This window comes from Patagioenas fasciata, chromosome 2 (genome assembly GCF_037038585.1).
Source record: "Patagioenas fasciata isolate bPatFas1 chromosome 2, bPatFas1.hap1, whole genome shotgun sequence".
Classification (NCBI taxonomy): Eukaryota; Metazoa; Chordata; class Aves; order Columbiformes; family Columbidae; genus Patagioenas; species Patagioenas fasciata.
Window position 1 is genome coordinate 8559381 of NC_092521.1, and position 19281 is coordinate 8578661.

Consider the following 19281-nt stretch of genomic DNA (forward strand, 5'->3'; position numbering starts at 1 on the left):
GAGAGGGCCTAAGTGAAATTAATTCTTTTTCTCCATCAAATTTTAAGTAGGTCAGTGTCGAGACATGAAAACAAACATAAACCCAGCAAAAAGTTTTCCTGGGTAGAAGGCATAGCTGATAGGCCAGAAGAATCACTCTGAAAAAAATAAATAGGTGCTTTTCTCCTCTCTTGTGCAGTAGGTTTGAAGCATAAACCTGCAGGGAGGATGGTCCTTGTGAACTTCAGCTCAAAGAGAACATGGCACTCAACTTCAGAACTGCAAGCCTGGTACTTTTCATTCATGTTCAGGTCAAATTATTTTTTTATGAACATTGTGATGCCAATGAAAACAACAAGGGAACCCCACACACAATGAGGAGCATTTATCCAATTTGGTGTGCTGCCTATTGCGAAAATCTTACAATAATTTGTTTTCACAGGTAAGTGTTAAAGACTACCTGGAATGGAGGTAGAGTTGCAAGGACCTTTTGTTCAGGCTTTCTGCCTCTGTCACACCCCTCGGATGGGGGCTCATCAGGTCACTGCCATAGTGTTGGTGTGTAGTAGATGAGGGATCTGAACCACCTTCGGCTTTCAGAGATGAGGGTGCTCTGAAGCAAGATGCTTCATCCCTTCTCTCCCTCTTGTCTTTTGACTTGTCTAGCCAAACCAAACAATTCTCAGACTGGCTAATGCAAGCATTCATGGGACCATGCCTTAGGTGGGATCACTGAAATAAGTAAAAACAAATGAATAAATGAGAGATGGGAGTAGTAGTAGCACTCAAATGAGAAGCAAAGTGAACTCAGGAGCCTTGAGGATTCACTGCTCACTACAGCTCTCTGGCAGGAGTGCATTTTCAGCTGTAACACCTCGAGAAGGAAGTCGCTCCTTGATCACCTCTCTGTTAAGTTATAATAGCAACTCACTGATATGTACCAGCTTCACACAGCGTGCTCATCCTAAACCTACTCCAGCAAGACCCTGAGCTCAGTTGAAGCCTCTTGATGCTACTGTAATTCAGCTAATTAATGCTAATTTTAGTCAGTTGTTCCTGTGTATCCTAGAGAATGGAGTGACTGTTCATTAGCCTTGGTGTGTACTTTGAAAACAGCTACAAATTAAAACCCTTTTAAAATGCAAAATGTTATTTGCCTACGTGCTGCTTTCATTGAGCAAACAGAAGTTAAGGATGAGGATGAAAGAGTCGGCTGTATGCAGATTGCATGAGAATGAGATCTCTCATCTAGCTGTTGCAGTGCTGGTCCCTCCAGCAGACCTGGATGTAGCCCCATTCATGGCAAGGTAGCCTCTATCAATAATGTGCAAGGTACAGCCCAAGCAATCAAACGCGGTCCCTGGTGTTTCAACATAAAGTTCAGGCCTTGATCTCAGACTTCAGTGTCTGATACGGTGGTGGAGATCCCAGGGGACGTGGATTCCTGTGTAAGATGCAAATTCAATACACTAGTGCCTGTGATTTCGAGCCTCCAGCTCTTGGCTCTAGCAAAAATGAGATTCGGTTTCTTCTGCATGGGAGGGATATTTCTTCAATTCCAGGGGAGGGGAGTAGTGATCTCAGTGTTGCTGGATTGCACCTCACTTCCCAACATTAAAAAGAAATTGTCAGCTATGTCCTCTAGTGTGTGTCACAGTGAGCATTATGCTTCTGATTACTTCTTAAATCAAAGTCCAAGATGCCCACAAGTGGTATTAAACCAGGTTTTATTCAAGGCACAGGCAAAACGAGTGACTGCACAAAGGTGTTCTGCTCTTACTGCCAGGACCCAGGTTAGCAAAAAGATGCTGTCAAATACCTCAAACAGCAACAACAAACAAGGTTTTCCAATAAGTCCCATCCTGCTCCCCTTCTCCTAGAGGACACACCTGATTGCAGGCAACAGCAAAGCCAAACAGGGAGCAGAAATGAGCTGTAGAATCTGGCATGCAGCTCAGAAGTGGGTGTAAGTTTGGAAACATGTTTGATGAGCCTCCGAGTATGGCAAGACCTATAGAAAAGAAGGAAACAACAGCTACTGTGGGATGGGAGCTTGGAATGACAAGCTTATATAAGAGTTGCAGTGAGGGTAATCTTGATGAGGAACAGACCAAAGCCTGAAAATGCTGATGGCCCCTGTGAAGGAGTGTAGGGAAATCACATAGGACAATGAAATGGCAGCATGAGATGTAAGCCCTGACATCAAAATACTTCTCTCATTAAGGCTATTGGCCCAGGAACTGTGAGAGAGTATTTTTCCTATTCACCTTCCTAAAAGGACAAAGATACCATAGCGCAGAGCTTCAAGAAGCAATTATATGAGAAACGAAAGGCCATGCCACCCATGGGAGACAAAAACATCTTTGCAGCCTAAAAATTAACTCTGATCTGAAAAAAATTCTACAGCAATTGCATATGCAACAGGGTGGCAGTTATGGAAATGCCTAATGAGTTCTTCACAGCATGCAGTGCCATGGTCTTCTAGAGTCTGACACAACAGGTTCTGGCCCTAGAGTGAAAGTTGCAGTAGGTCTCATTTTTGCTTTCTCTGATGACTTTGGAAGAGGAAGAGGAAACATCTATCAAAACCCTTCTTCCTACCAGTGTGAAGCACTGTGTTGCAATCTGGAGCCTTTGTTAAATGCCAGGACAACCTGAAGATGAGCCCAAATTGCTGTGCTCCAGAGAGAGGTTGTAAAGATCCCTTTTGTATGTACCATCGGCATGATGGGTCTAACGGATTTATCTGTGACATTCACTAGTGGGCTGTGTGTACCAACATATTTAAGTCTCGAGTCTTCTAATATTGTAGCTTCAGAAGCTGGCTGTAGCATGTAGGCTGGTGATATGATGGAAACTTCTGAGTCCCTGGAGCTGATCTATAATTAAGAAAGATACTTTTCAGAAAGGTGAAGACAACAAGTTCTGTTTTGCATAGATCTTATTTTCCAGATTCAACATGAGCTGGAATAACTGTGTAAACACAGTATATAAGCAGGCATCTGTTAAATATGTAAGAACCTCAGCCTTCCCATCTGCTGGGTTGGAGCCTGAGGCAGCCTCATTGCCACTTGATCCCCTTACCTCAACACAAAGGGTCTGTGGTTTCCAGCATGCCTGCTGTTTGCACATACAGCCCTTCTGACGTCAGGCAAGTTTTAGAGGAGGTGCCTTGCAGCCTCCAAGTCTCCCTTGAAGCATATATTTTTCCTCTGGAAAAGCAATAAGGTGTTGTGATTCATAGTAGCAGGGAACGCATCAGAAGACCTTTTCTTTTGCTATTTAGGTGGAGAAAATTAAAATGTGTGAGAGACAGATGTAAAGAAGCATCGTCTGTAATATGAACCAGCCATCCACAAGCCAACTCTGATCCAGAAATGGTGTTAGCATGGTGTTGTACTCAGGATAACTGACTTTGCTGAGAGTTTTGCCACCAACACAACTATATCATCTCCATCACAGACTGAGCTTGAGGACAAGATATTTGAACTCTGCCAGAATGGGTTCCCACCCACCTGTGTGGGTGCACTGTACAGTGACACCACACAAATTTTGGAGAAACAAAGACTTTAATCTGGAGTATTCTTTCCCATATTTGATTTCACTCATGACATAGTGAAATATAGGAAGATACTGTCGATAAAATAAGAGTGTTTCATGTTTAAAATAATTTTCTGAACTGTATAAAAGTTGTAAAAACAATTGCCTGCTTTTTATCTAATCCCACTAGGGATTAGCTGGTTCTTTCCCAGTGACTTAATTTTTTTAATAGCTTTTTGGAGGAAGAAAGTGGGGTAAGAGATAAAGCAACTGTCTTTTATCTGTTCAGGTAATCATTGATCAGAACAGGCAACCCTGTAAGCCACCATTAAAGAATTTTCAGGAAGAGGGAGAGTTATTCATCCCATTCACATGATCTACTCTCAGATATGGCAAATTCAGAAATTTCAAAGAACAAAAATATCACACAGTCATTCTAAACAATATTCACCAATCTAAGATAAAGTACTTCAGCTCTACTTAAAAGTCAAAGCGAGGAACACAATATTAATACCATTGTAAAGCAGAAAAGTCTCATTACAACACGGTTCTTTTCAGCATCCTGTTTTCATTTCTTCCCTGCTTCATACACATGTAGTGTCTGCTTGTTTATAATGTCAGCAAGATAGCATTCCCTGGGGAAAAGAACAGGGAAAATGCACCAAATCTGGCACATCAAATCTTTCACACACATATGCATTAGTTAGTGCTGTGGGGCAGGAGTTTTCTCATGTGATGAGGACCACAAGGACCTTGTGCCACAATTCTTAGAGAGAGAGGAGGCTGAACCACACCTTAAAGGCATTTCTCAGGCTATTCATAAGGCAGAAATTCAAATTAGTATTTTCTCCTCACCTCTGTCCTTCATTAGAGCTTCTGCCTTTGCTTAGTGACCATAAACCTTTTCCAAGTTCACTGCGTCAGACTCAGAGGAAAATCATTCCACCCAGTGATCAGAAAAGAAGAGAAGCCAGTGGGGTACTTTTGAGGGGAAAACACTTCCTGACCAGCTGCTCAAGGGAACAGAATCCCACAGGTCTCATTTACAAAGGTGTGTGAAAATGTAGAAATACGGCAGTAAAACTTATATACCAGTTAGTATCAGTCTTATTTCAAGCTGTGTGTTCTGCAGGGGAAGAATTAAATTGAGAATCTTTCACTGGAGAGATTATTTCTCAGTGTGCAACTCAGTGCCCCAGTCCACTTCAGGAGAGGGGAGGACATGTACAAGGGCTACATAAACCAAACGAAATGCTGTTAAGGTCACCACTACAAAGGCTGTGAAATTGATGCAAAAATGGCATTTATAGAAGCACTTTTTAGTCATGCCAACTTTGCGAGCCATTTAGTTCCACCATAAACCCTTTTTTACTGCCCTGCAGACAATTAGCTAAGTATCCGTAATGCTACAGTTTTCTAGGATATGGAGTAGGAATCTACATGGTCAAAACAGAACTCAGACACAGAGCTCAGTGCCCCTGAACTTATGGAGAGGGGAAACCCTGAGAGAGGTTTACATCTCCTGCTCTCACTGTAAATCACAGAGATTTCGCCGACTAACAAGGATTCCTCTTCAGAAGTTGATGAAGACTAGGGGATCAAGCCAAACCAGTGCTTCTTCTCTTGTCCTTCTCACACTAATTTTTATCCTTCCCTTTGGAGCCTCGTACCTCCCTTAGACTGGTGCCTCCCCAGCCATCCATCACCTTATCCTGGCACCCTCTGTATCACCATCCTGCAGGAATGTCTTTCTCTTCTGAGGCGTGATGGTGGGATAAGGAGCTGGTGTTTAAAAGATGTATAGATGAGGTTCTTAGAGACATGGTTCAGTGCTGGAGTTGTGGTTGAACTTGATCTTAAGAGTCACTTTCAATCGAAATGATTCTTTGTGATTAGCAGCTGTCCTGATTTAAAATAATGAAATTATCTAAAGTCCCATTTGTCTCCCTCTGTCTTTCTTTCCCTGTTCTATCACAGGTAGACATACATTTGCCATCTCCTTTCTGTGATTTGAAGTTGGAAAAGGTGGAGGTTTCTCCCAGAAAGAAATCCAGGCATTTACTGAACATTTTCTGCCTTCCTAGGAGGGGCAGAGCAGTTCTTGCAGCATCCGAGAAGAGTATTTAAGCAGTTTCTATGGTTCATCAAGACCTGTCATATAGATCAGATGTGAGAGCAAAGGCCCTTTGTATTCCCAGCTTGTCTTCCTGACCTGGACATGAAAACAAGAGCATTGGAAGGATCACCCTTATCTTCCTGGTTCTTTACCGGTAAATTTTCCCTTACTCTCAGTTGTGGTGGGTCAAGTCCCTTCACCTCAATTCTACTCTCTAAACATGGGAAAGAAGGGCAGGAATACAGGAGCATGAACAACACAATGATTAAGGCTCCTGGTGGCCAACAGGAGCTCCACAAATATATCTGACGTTTGTAACATCTTTTATTCACTGCTAACCTTCAAGAAGCTTCTTCACTTCTGCCGCAGTGCTTATGTGCCCCTTCCCTCGCCACCTCTGCCCCAGTAGTCAGTGCGCACCTAGCAATTTACCTAACGGTGCACGGAATTGCTCTTCACAAAAGGAAGTTGCATTTTCCCTTTCCGTAGAGTTTGCTTTAATCAGAGGCTTCACCGTGAAAGCCTACACACGCCTCCCTTGCAGCTCACAGATGCACCAGGAAACTCATTCAATTCTTTGAACATCCATTGTAGCTTAGGGCTACGGTCAAGCACCCTTAATGAAAAGCTGTTTGTGCAATCTATTTCCTGCTGATAACCAAGAACACCGTCTTGAAAAATAAACACGCTAAAATAAAAATCCCAGGAAGCTGTCAAGTCTGCTTCCCAGTTTCTAGATTCTTCCACCGTAACTGAACTTAGAAAAGTACAAAACCACCTCCCTTATGAGGAAAGGCCGAGGGAGCTGGGGCTCTTTAGTTTGGAGAAGACGAGACTGAGGGGTGACCTCATTAATGTTTACAGATATATGAAGGGTGAGTGCCATGAGGATGGAGCCAGGCTCTTCTTGGTGACAACCAATGATAGGACAAGGGGTAATGAGTTCAAACTGGAATACAAGAGGTTCCACTTAAATTTGAGAAGAAACTTCTTCTCAGTGAGGGTGACAGACACTGGACCAGGCTGCCCAGGGAGGCTGTGGAGTCTCCTTCTCTGCAGACATTCAAACCCGCCTGGACACATTCTTGTGTAACCTTATCTGGGTGTTCCTGCTTCAGCAGGGGGATTGGACTGGAAGAGCTTTCAAGATCCTTTCCAATCCCTGACATTCTGTGATTCTATGATTCATATCATCCAGAAGTCTCAAGTGGACACTACAAAGTGCCTCTGTTAAGACATAACTGTTTGTGTTGGGCAGTTTGTGTATATCCCCATTGCAGAATAGTTTCTAAGGGTAGTAAAAGAAAAGTATTTCCATTTTCTGTTCTCTATTCTTTCATGCCTTTCAAAAACCCATATCATAACTGTCTAAACCCAGATAGGGCCAGTATTGAGTTCCTCAGAGCTGTGGCAGTTCCTACAATAAACAGTTCCACGTACATGGACATTTGATGAATTTTTCTGCTTAGCCAGTAGGAAAGGATGCAGTATATATTCATCCGAGTGTACTCACTTTGACTTACATTGTCATATGTGCAGTGACAAGCTGAAATCTTCCCAGTCCTGTACAAGCCTTGCAATTTGCTTGATGTGCCAGTGCTAGAACAGCTTTCTGTGTCACAACATCCTCAGGAAAATACAATATTGGGATGAACACGGAACATGGACTTCGGCAAGTGCATCATGTTAACGAATTGAGTCTCCAGGACCCTTTCATTGGTCAAAACCTGTTCTCTCTTAACTCTGAGGTTTTACAGAAATACACCATTTTGTCTTCGACTCCCTCTAACTTACCAAAGACTTTCTGAAAGCACAAGAAGAAGCTCTCCTAATGAAACAAGTTCATACCTTGAGTCACAACTTTCAAAATGCCAGTGAAAGTAGCTTCCTGAACCTGAAAGTGAGGGGTGTGAGTCAGAGGGTTCATAAACCTCTGTTCCAAGTTCTACACTGTGAAATATTGCCTGGAGACTGGAAAGACTCGTCTGCTCCTATAAATATCTCCTCTTACTGATGGTATTAAATATAAACATAACAGGATAAATCCTTTTAGGTACTTTAGACAATAGTCCTGCATCAGAAAAAAATGATCAAAATGAGCAATAGTAGCTTTAACAACTGACTAACCTGCTCCTGTCTTCCCAGCCCAGACTTCATAGCTAGGGACACTGATTCGTCAGATATATAATCAGTTTCAAATTTTTCACTTAAATGATGCAAAGCTTCACCTAAGGAGAAAAGGAGGAAGAAAGGACAGACTTGGAGAATAATGTTGCCATTAAAAAGTATGTGAATGAGTCAACCTGCTGCACTCTGTGAGAAGTTCGTGGGGAGGCTGAATGGCCACCAAGACCTGAACTGCATGGAGTAAAAATTGCTGCTGTATAAGGGCAGGTGGAGACACCAACATCCTTGTATGTGTTTCCATAGCTGTGACCAGACAGAGAACATTTAAGTCCCGTCCACCTTACCAAGGAGTCTGTCTCCACTGTCTCTGCTTTTCTTGCTGTTTTTTTCCTCAGACTTCTTTTGAACTCTTTTGGGTTTGGCTTGCACTTACTTTACACTGTCTTAGAATTGCATATTTTACTACTTGAACAGCTGGGAGAAAGTTTGCTTTTTGATTTGTTTTGGTTTGTTTGTTTGCTTGCTGGCTGGGGTGGGGCGGGGGAAAGGTTTTTTGTGTTGATTTGGTTTTTCATTTTACACTTATTAGGCTTTGGCTATGTAAAACTCTGCTGTAGCCTGCCTTTGGTCTTCCTTGTGCAAGGTTGGGGGAAGAATTTGAACATCAGAAGCACTGCAGACAGCGTATGTCTTGCTTGGCTCCTTGCATGGTTTGGTTTGAAGGGAGGAAGGGAACAGCTGGAGTGCAATTATCAAACTCTGGCAACTTTTGTGGGTTTTTTTCCTCAGCACATGAATTGTAACTTTTGAGAGAAGTAATTTAGCTGAGAGCTTTGCATCTGTAGAGAGCTTTCACTCCAAACACAAATCCCAGAATTTAATAGATTGGGTGGGGGCCGATCTGTAGAGAACTAATTGAAGGAGCTGCAAATACAGACATTCAATCCTGATTAATTAGAAGAGCAAAAAGGAACACTCTAATTCCATTTCCAAATCAAACCAGTTGTACCACAATTATCTCAAGTACCTCAGAGACAGCTGAGTTCACAGTTACTCATTCCCTTTCCTCAGGGAGGAATGGATAGCCATGTGCACAAGGAGAACAGAAAACCCTTGAGCTCTGTGTTCACCAAGTTACTTGTCTCTCCCAGTAATACAGTATTTTTAAAAGACATAGTTTATCTTCAGGACCAGTTTTCAAAGGTGCTCAGCATGCACCTTCAGTGGTGACCAGCTCCTGAGGAGCAGCAGTTCCTCTGGAAATCTACCTACTTATTGAAACAGCTGAAAAGGAGCTCCTCTGGAAATCTAGCTTTGATAGGCTTTGTTTTGAAGATGGAATACCCCTGAAATCCATATAATAAGTCTTGCCTTCCTCAGCTTTCCATATGGTTGGGGTAATAGGACATATAATATTGCTAAAGCTAGAAAACCTAGTGTTCATCTGAAACTAGAAAAAATGTTCTCTCCTGGAGATCCATCTTTTCCTCTGAACAACTCCCCTGTTTGTCTCATTTCTCAGGCTGGAAGATTTTGGTACCAACCTTAATGTTTCTGGCATATGGTAAAACAACGACACTGTATTCTTCTTCTGACAGCACTGCCTTTCTACATTTGCTCATTCTAGGCTCGTCTCCATCCACCATCAAAATGCAGTTGCCTTTGCAGCCGACAGCAGCTGTTTTAACAAGGTTACAAACAGTACACAGAAGCTCTGGAAAAAAAGCAAAGAAGTTTCCTAGTTTGAATCTGCAACAGGAATTTCAGGCCAAAAGCAAGCAAATGCACCATTGTTTTCTCAGGTAGCTCTGTGAGCCAGTCTTCAACAACCACAACTGGTCAGGGCCTCTCATTTTGTATCTCAATTGGAAGACAGCTGTTCTATTTTCTAAATGGGAAGATAGTTCACCTTGAGCCTGGCTTCAGCTGCTGCAGCTTTTTTGCCGTTAAATATAACTCAGAATAGATTATCAGCATGGGGAGAAGACAGAGAGTTGTTTGAACAAAACAAGCCATTAATTTTCTACATAGAAGAGAGCAACTCTCATCCTGGAGACACTGCTGTGCTATTGTCTGAAACACAATTTTCATCTGAAATTGGGCAAACCATTTGAAAAGTAATTCATGTTTCTCTAAAGGGAGGATGTATTACACACTGACAGTGGTGGAGGGATTCAGTACCCACAACTATGTTAACCATGTGCAATGAATTGGAAGCATCTTATTTTAATAGGTCCTAATTGCAACACTCTGTCCCAACAGCTCATTTGCAAACACCCCAGGATATTCCACCTCTTAAATTCACTGTGATCAAGCTTCACTTTGTTAATTCTGTTTTGGTGTCATCACTTCCAACGTGTCCCTTTTGTCTTGCGGCTTAACCTGAGCAGTGGTCTAAGTCAGGGCAATGTTTGACAGGAAAACCTCCAGGGAAGAATCTGTCTTTGCATACAACACCATGGAAAAAATGAGAGCTTCTACATTTAGAGTGTTATGACTGTTATGTCAATGACTCTCTATGCATCTCATTGTATGGACACCATTTTAGTATCAACTAGTTATCAAACTGAAGGCCAAGTGTTGGAATGCATCACTCCATGCTCAGTTTAAGTATTTTTCAAGACATAGACACACACAGAGCTATTTACCCTCTATATTTACCGTGTTTCTCCAAAAATAAGACAGGGTCCTATCCAAATTTTTGTTCTAAAAGATGTTTACTTTTTTACATGTATAGCTGCCAGGACACTACTTAAATAGACTTTTCTTTTATGAACTGTAAGTAGGGCTTATTTTTTGAGTAGGGTTTATATTTTGAGCATCCTCAAAAAATCTGAAAAAGAATGCTAGGGCTTATTTTCAGGGTAGGGCTTATTTTCAGGGAAACTCAGTAGCAGTAAAGGAAATAACTACCTGGGGACTCGAAGGTTTGTGGTGTTCCCTTTGAACAGGTTTGCCCCGTGTTTGACCTCTCTGGTGCCTCTCACTCTGGGTCACAATAACCTCTTTTCCCACAGTAGAAAAGCTGAACACTCCTCCCCTCCACCCTCAGCTGGTGCTGTCACCAGCTGATGCAGACTCAACGCCGACACGCTTGTAGTTAACATGCAGAGATGATACAGAAACTCCTCCCGGACAGCTGTAGACTGCGAAGTTCCATTCTTTGGCATTCCTTTTCTGAGATAAGTGTGGGAAAGGCATCCAAATCTGTCCGTCAAGTGCCACAGGACTGAAGGATATAACCCAAGATTATTGTGTAAACACAAAAAATGTATAAAATAAAAACATTTTTACTTTACCTGTGTATCTCCAAACAATAGAAGTTAAATCTCAGCAACACTTCCATGGATGCATGTGATCAAAACTTCTGTGTTTCAATCAATGCTGACAGGAAACAGTAATCTTGAGAGAGAAGAATACAGCATGTACAGAGCGATAGATAATATTCTACAATATTCATTGTGATTTGCTCCTAAACAAACATCCAGTGTTATTCCACCTGCTGAATATCACCCAAGCCCAGGAGAAGAAAAAGAAAAGAAGGTAGATGGGGGAACAGTTGCATTAACAAACCTTTCTACTGGAATCTCAACAACAGATGAGATTGGATCTGCTGGAATCTGAGTGAGTGTAGATAAAAGAAGTTGCATATAGAGTCAAGCATAAACACTGGGTTTATGCTCATGAAAATAGCAATAGGACAGAAGGAGGCATATTGAAGACAAAATTTGACAGTTAGCTCTGGACCTGACTTAGATTTCAGAAGTGGGTTAAACATAAACTTACTGAATTGCTTTCAGCACAACTCTGGCTAGAGTGTGCTTCCATTAACTGGTTTAGTTGCAAAGATTTTTTTTTTCCAAACCATCAAAACCATTTTTAGTTTGAGACAAGTTATCTTTAGTGAAATTAACTATGAAATAATGAGCGGTATTTCTGTGCTTTAAGAAAGGGTTTATTTTCATAGGATCATAGAATAGTTTGGGTTGGAAGGGACCATCAAAGCTCATCCAGTCCAACCCCTGCCATGAGCAGGGACATCTTCACCAGATCAGGTTGCTCAGAGCCCTGTCCAGCCTGGCCTGGGATGTCTCCAGGGATGGGGCATCCACCACCTCTCTGGGAAACCTGGGATAGTGTTTCACCACCCTTATTGTAAAAATTTCTTCATTATATCTAATGTAAATCTCTTCTTTTTTAGTTTAAATCCATTACCTTATGTTCTGTCACTACAGTTTAGTTTGCATTAAGTCAGCAAGGAACAGGTGAAAGCTACATTGAAATCAGACATTCTTCCTCCAGAAAAAACACCCACACTCGGGTTCATACAGACATAGTTAAAAGAGCTATACAGGGGTACAGCCCCAAAGGGTCTGGACATCCATGTTGGATTGTTTTATCAACATCAGCATAAAAGGATAGAGCCTGAAACATCGAGAGGCATAATGCCTGGTAAGAGGCTACTTAAAGCACTGCATCTCATTTACTGGGAGGAAATTTGTCTATGTGTTTGTTTGCTTGTTTGTTTACATTACTCCTTACCTCCAAAATCATTTTGAACACAAAGGCTAAGTGAAGCAAAACTGCAGCTGGCCACTCCTTATGGATTAGAGCCAGGTAACAGACAGCACAGAGACTCAGAGGGACAGCATGGTGCTGTGGAAGTGGTGGTGTCCACCGTCATCACTCAGCCAAACACGCAATGTTGTGAAAACGCTCTCCTTCCTCCTCCTGTCCCACCTCCTGTGGCTTAGTTTTACTGAGTTATATTGTTCTTTGCCTCCCAGACACCTGGACAAGAATTAGTGCTGCCTCATTGCATTTACGTGCTTAGCCAAGCCATCTCAGTATTTTCAAGGTCACCATCTCCAGCCTCCTGAGGCTGTTGATCCTTTAGTTTGCCTTTAGAGAAGCAGGGGAGATAAACTTCCAAAACAGAGATAAAGGACAAAACTGAAAAAATCGAAACATATCACTTTTACCTAATACAAAAGATGGAGGTCAATCAGCCTTGGCTCCAATGTAATGCCGTTGCTCACACAGAAAAAAAATCCCTTATATTTGTTGGTGGTGGGTTGATTGTTTTTTTTTCATTTATCCACAATGCAGGCAAGGACACCTGCTAGTGAGAATCTCTCTTCCCAAAAGCAGTGACTTCATAATTTTAGCCTGAGTAAACTACTGCTGTCTCACCCCACTCATTTGTGCAACCACCTCTATCCTCACAGCAATAACGAGCTGTAACTTACCTGCTAGCAGGTGATGAAACTTCTTGGAATCATGCATTGAGCAGAAACAGGTTTACTTTTGTCTGTTCCTTTCGCTGTCCCATCCTATGCAGACAAAGCTTCACCAGCCGATTGCCCTTTGTGGTTGGTGCACCAAGTCGCAGGGTTAGCCCTGCTGTTCTTACTGCCTTCTGCTTTTATCCTGGTAGACATCCACAAGAGCTGCATCATCTTTAGCCAAAATGTAAGAGATGGAGCTGGTCATTCAGTGATGGTGGAAATCATTTGCCACAAGGTCTTTAAAACATCTGACAGCTGTTAACTAGTTGGGTGTCTGATGTTCACTACTGTGGTGAGTTGACCTTAGCCATCAACCAAACACCCACCCAGCCGCTCACTCGCGTGAGAGAAGTTGAAGAACAAAAAGATGAAAACTCCTGGGCCAAGATACAGACAGTTTGATAAGTGAAACAAAGCTGTGGCAAGCAAAGTGAAATAAGGAAAACATTCATTACCTCCCATCAACCAGCAGATGTCCAGCCACTTACTAAAAAGCAGGGCTTCACCACATGTAATGGTTACTTGGGAAGAAAAATGCCATAATCACAAATGTTCCCATCTTCCTCCTTCTTTCCCCCATATTTTATCACTGAGCGTGATGTCATACGGTATGGAACATCCCTTTGGTCGGTTGGGGTCAGCTGTCCCTGCTGTGTCCCCTTCCAGCATCTTGTGCGGAGCAGAAAGGCCCTTGATGCTGTGTAAGCACTGCTCAGCAGCAACTGAAACATCAGCATCAGTGTGTTATCAACACTTGTTTTAATCACAGACCCAAAACACAGCCCCATAGGGGCTTCTGCGAAGAAAGTTAACTGCATCCCAACCAAACCCAGTAGAGCTTCCTTGTCTATATCTGTTTCCTTTTTGCATTTTCACTTGTTCTGCCAGTTATAATCTTAAATTAGCATCTCAGTTGCTTTGGACAAGGTCTGTCTTTATCAGATATTTACCTACAGACAAGGTACACAGTACAAAGAGCTGATAGTGGCAGAAAAAATTATAAACAGATATTTAAGAGATTAATGGCTTACTGACTTTTATTTATTTGTTTTATTTCATTTTTTTTTAGGAATGCAGAAGTGTCTGTTAAGATCAGGAACAATGTTGTATTAGGCGATATAGAAATGCTTACTAAGAAGTCCGCTCCTCAATGCAATTTTAATCTAAGTACACAACAGGAGAAAGGTGAGCACAGCAAGTCAACCAGCAGAAACTCCACAGTCTCAGTTCGGTGCCTTATCCAGTGAACCATGCCACATCTGCTTTGAGCAATGAGGTAACCTCCACCTTTCCCAAAAGTTGCCAGTTTTCACACTTCTTTCCCAAAGGTCTTTTTGGTGCCTGGAGATGGAATTTAGAAGCTATTTCTGCATAAGTCACCAGAATGGAGAACTCTCCTCCAAAGGCATTTTTATTTGTAGCCAGACTTGCCGGTAAAATGAAGACCTATTTATGGATATTTTGAAGAAGTTTCATGAACACTATTAACAGATACGAAAAACTATCTCTTTCTTCCCATGGAGATGCAATTCTTTCTTTTCCTTCCCTGAAGCAGGAAAAATAGACTTTACATTTGAGAAAATGTTGGTTCACAAAAGTTAATTGAGAAAAATAGAGTGTGTATAGTCTAATCAGTGACAGCTGATTTTGACAGCAAATTTACCTGAAAAAATAAGACCCCAAGCCACAAAAAATGCTCAAAACCACATTTGGAGCTTTAATCATGTGAATAGTCTTGTCTGAGCCTTGGAGTCCTCATCTTGCACCTCTGAAGATAATTAGAGTTTCGTTATTCTGAAAGAAATTGTGAATACTTAACACGATTTAGGGATGCTGCCTGGGTCTTGGGAGTTAGATGTATTTCTTCCTTCTGACTCGGTGACCTCGAGCAACTCACTGCATCTCTCTGACTTCTAATCTCTAAAAATGGAACCAGCAGCTGCTTCCTTCTACCTTTGGAAAGAGCCTTTCTAGAGGAAAAATGGTGTGTCAATCTCCATAGCCACTCAGACCTGAGCTTCTGTGATGAAATTACCTGTAATAAAGACAGTAACCACCAGTACCTGTCGTGTAGAATTCAGTCCATTAGTACCTGAGCTGAGACCATTCGTTCCATTTGTCGAAGTTGTCAAAGAGCTGTCAAAGCGACCTACTGCAGAGCAAAACTCTTCGCCCATGCTGGTTTCCTGGGTCGTCCCACCTGTCTGTCTCCCTACAGCACCCAGGTTTCACTATCAATGCCATATTTCTGGGTTTTATTTAGCAACCAGGCAAGAAATGGGACTGTGCTTCTGGGCAATTTCAAAGTAGAGGGAATAATACCAAAGGGAGACACAGTAACTGTCTGCAGATAAAGAAAAGAATGTTGCACCAGAGGACAGGAAGCAATTATTATCATTAGTCAGCAACGACAGAGAAAGAAGTAATTAAACTTCAGCTGCATCAGGGAAATTTTTACACTGAATATTAAGAAAATAGCTGAAAAAAAGACTAGACTGAGCTGCCAAGGAAAGTTGTGGTATAACTGCAGTATTCAAATTCACTTCTCATGAATGTCTTTCTGTAGATATAGGCTAAGAACACACTAGTCCTACCTCAGTTCTTGAGGTCTGAGATGGGAAAACATTTCTATTCATGGCAATACTTAAACATGCTTAAATCCCATTCATATTAATCTGAAAAGCTGAGGAATTGAGGTAGAGCTGGAGCTACCAAATGACAAGGGAGTAGATGTGAATCCTCCTCAGACACCAGCATTGTTCCCAGTGCAAGATAACCGGTGAGGAACTACGATAGGTCTTCACCTCAAATGGATGCTTGTAGAACAGGACAACTTGTTTCTTCCCAGACTGTCGTCATATAGTTGAGACCTTAGTAGTCTCGTGACAACCAGGAGGTTACAGTGCAACGGGAATCGAGTCCCTGTGCAATGTCAGCAGAGGAATGAGGGAGCAGATGTTCCCTCTGGTTGTGACAGCAGATCAGAGCCTGATCACGAGAGAAATAAGGGACAGTCATTCCTTCCCACTGCTCAGCCTTAGCCTTGCAGGAGGAAGTACAACCGAGGGTGACTCTGAGCAGAAAACAAGTTTATATATTCTGAATCCTCACTAGAAGAGCCTCTGTCCCCAGGGGAAATGCATGAAAGAGAAGGGCAAGTCCCCCTCTGTAGTGGTAGCAAATTCGATGAATCCAGACGCCGGCATAAGCTCTTTGATCGAACGGGCGGGCCGGGCGAGAGTAAGGAGTCTAATTCAATGTGAATTTACCATCCGTACTCTTTAATGAACTCTTAAACAACACTGAATATCAATGTCCCCGAGACCACGTTTTTCCAAGCCTTATATACTCTATACCAAAAGGCCATGCGGCAAGTGCAGGCTACAATTGGTTACACTCACAGTCACTCATCCCCCCCCACTATGGTGATTGGCTGCAGGGCACTGTTCACAGACTGTTCATGCGCAGCGGCAACGCCCCTCCTGCAGCCTGGGTCGAGGGCAGAGCAGCTTCTGTTTACTTTCCTTTTGTCTCTGGTGTCTCAGGGAAATCCTTCCGTGTAGCACAGCCGCATCAAGCCCTGGCTTGTTCACAGCACACAGCCAGAGACTCTCCACAATTCCTCCTTTTTTTTTTTCTTTTTGGACAAGCCAGGATTGATTAGCTGTGTGTTCTAATCCTTTTTTGATATGTGATAAAAAACAACTTATACATAACATATAAATAACAACAACAATCAACATAAACAGTGCACTTTGCAGTAAACCTGAGGTATTCCATTGCCATTTAAATATCGCAATGGATTGATTAAACAAATTCCAAGAACTTTGGTTTAAAGATACTCAACTTATAACAAACGATGTGCTGGGTGTTGATAAACTTACTCAAGAGGTAGTGGTGTTTAAAGATCTACTTATATAACTATAGTACGCATACATGTCACAGCTAAATCAATGCAAAGGCTACACCTCACTCTGTGACCTCCGAGGGTTCTGCTGCAGGGAGTTGACTTGGTTGAGTTTGTTTCAACTCCGGCTTTACTGCTCGGCTTGGAACCCACAATGGACCTTGATCTGTGGAGAGACACATATACCCTCTACCATTAAAAATAACAGGTACTGGTCCTTTCCACAATCCAGTGGTGGGATCACGATATCTCACCATGAATTCCGGTAAAGTGTTTTTCCTTCCTAGTCTGATCTGATAATGATGAATGATCACAGGAGGCTCCTCATGATCTCCAGTTAGACATAAATAATTCAAGGTAAACTACACCTTTGCTAAACGCTGTTGACAATCTAACTCTTCCTGCTTCTGTTTGCTCAAATACCCTTTAATCATTTGATGTGCTCTCTCGATGATTCCTTGGCCTGTTGGGGAATGAGGTATACCTGTAACGTGTTTCACTCCCCATTTCATTAGAAAAGTTCTAACTTTCTGGCTAACATAGGCAGGGCCATTGTCTGTCTTAATCTTTTCTGGGACACCCATTACAGCAAAACAAGCTGTAAGATGTTTACATACATGTAGTGCTTTTACCCCTGGTAAAGCAGTAGCCCATATCATTTTTGAAAAAGTATCAATTGTGACATGCACATATTTAAGTTTTCCAAATTCTGGCACATGTGTCACATCCATTTGCCATACTTCTAAGGCTTTTAAACCTCGAGGATTGACACCGATTCCTATACCTAACATCTGGCTTCCACACTGAGGACATGCCTGTACAATACTTCTTGCTTCATTTAAAGTTAAATCAAATTGTCTTTGGAGACCTCTGGCATTTTGATGAAAGCTCTCATGACTTTGTCTCGCTTGTTGGAATTTATCTGTTGGAGGCATGTGCTGTACTGAACTTACTAAACTATCTGCGATTTGATTTCCTTCACCTAGACCAAGATTCCATTGATGACTGCGGATGTGAATCACACAACAGGGTTCTTTTCTTTGATTTAAAATAGCTCTCAATTGTACAAACAATTTTCCTAATCGAGGATTATTCAATTGTCTTAACAGAGCATTTTCCATTCTGGGTATTACACCTGCTACATACAAAGAATCTGTGACAACATTTAAAGCAGATTTCAGCCAATTATTTAAGGCCCATATTACTGCCGTGAGCTCTAAAGTCTGCAATGAATCCTCTTTTGAACCTTCAATTAAATGCTGTTTCCATTGACTATTCTCTTGCCAGACACATGCTGCCTGGTGTCTTCGTTTTCCTGCATCTGTATATACTGTAAGGCCTTCAACAGGTTTTGCTTTTACTTTGCTTCTCTCTAACCACTGATTTGTTCTAAGGAATTGCCATAGTTTACCTTTTGGTTGTCGTGAATGTACCTTGCCTATAAATCCTAATAATGCATTCTGTATAGGCATCGAATGTCTCAGCCACCATTCTAAATCGGCTCCATTTATCGGAATACTGATATCATCTGGTTCCTGACCGCTAATTTCTAATATTCGAGATCTTCCTTTTCGAATCAATTCTCCAATTGCTTCTGGTCTCGTTTGAATACTGAATTTTGGTTGGACACTGAGAAAAATCCACTCTAATAATCGCAAATCATTTTCGGTTTTCAATCTGACAGTGGCACAAAAGGAAGAATCTGTAGCAACATCTATGGGGAATTCCCCGTTTTTGTTTTGCCACTGGCAGATGATTGCACACGGATGTTCTAGATTGCTAATAAGGAGGGAAATTGGTCGATCAGAAAGTCTTCGGCTAGACCAATTTGTCTGTACTTTTTGTGTAATATCAGAAAGACATTTGAGATGCACGGACTCTAAGCTTATTTTCTTAGCTGGATCATCTCCTTTTAGAAGTGAAGTAAGAGGTGCTATATCATTGTTAGTAATGCCTACGCAATTTCTAATCCATTGTATGTCCCCTAACAATTTTTGGACATCATTTAATGTTTGTAAATCAGTATGTAATTCAATTTTTTGTGGACGAATCTGTGCATCACAAATGGACCAACCAAGGTATTTCCAAGGTGCAGACTTTTGAACTTTCTCTGGAGCTATAACCAACCCCTTTTCTTTGAGTTTGATCGTAATTTGGACAATGGAACTTTCTGTGAACTCAGCGTGTTGACAGAACAGAATATCATCCATATAATGATAAATAATTGTTTGTTTCCATGATGCACGAATAGGTTGAAGTGCCCATGCAACATACATTTGGCACAGTGTAGGAGAATTTTTCATACCTTGCGGTAGCACTACCCA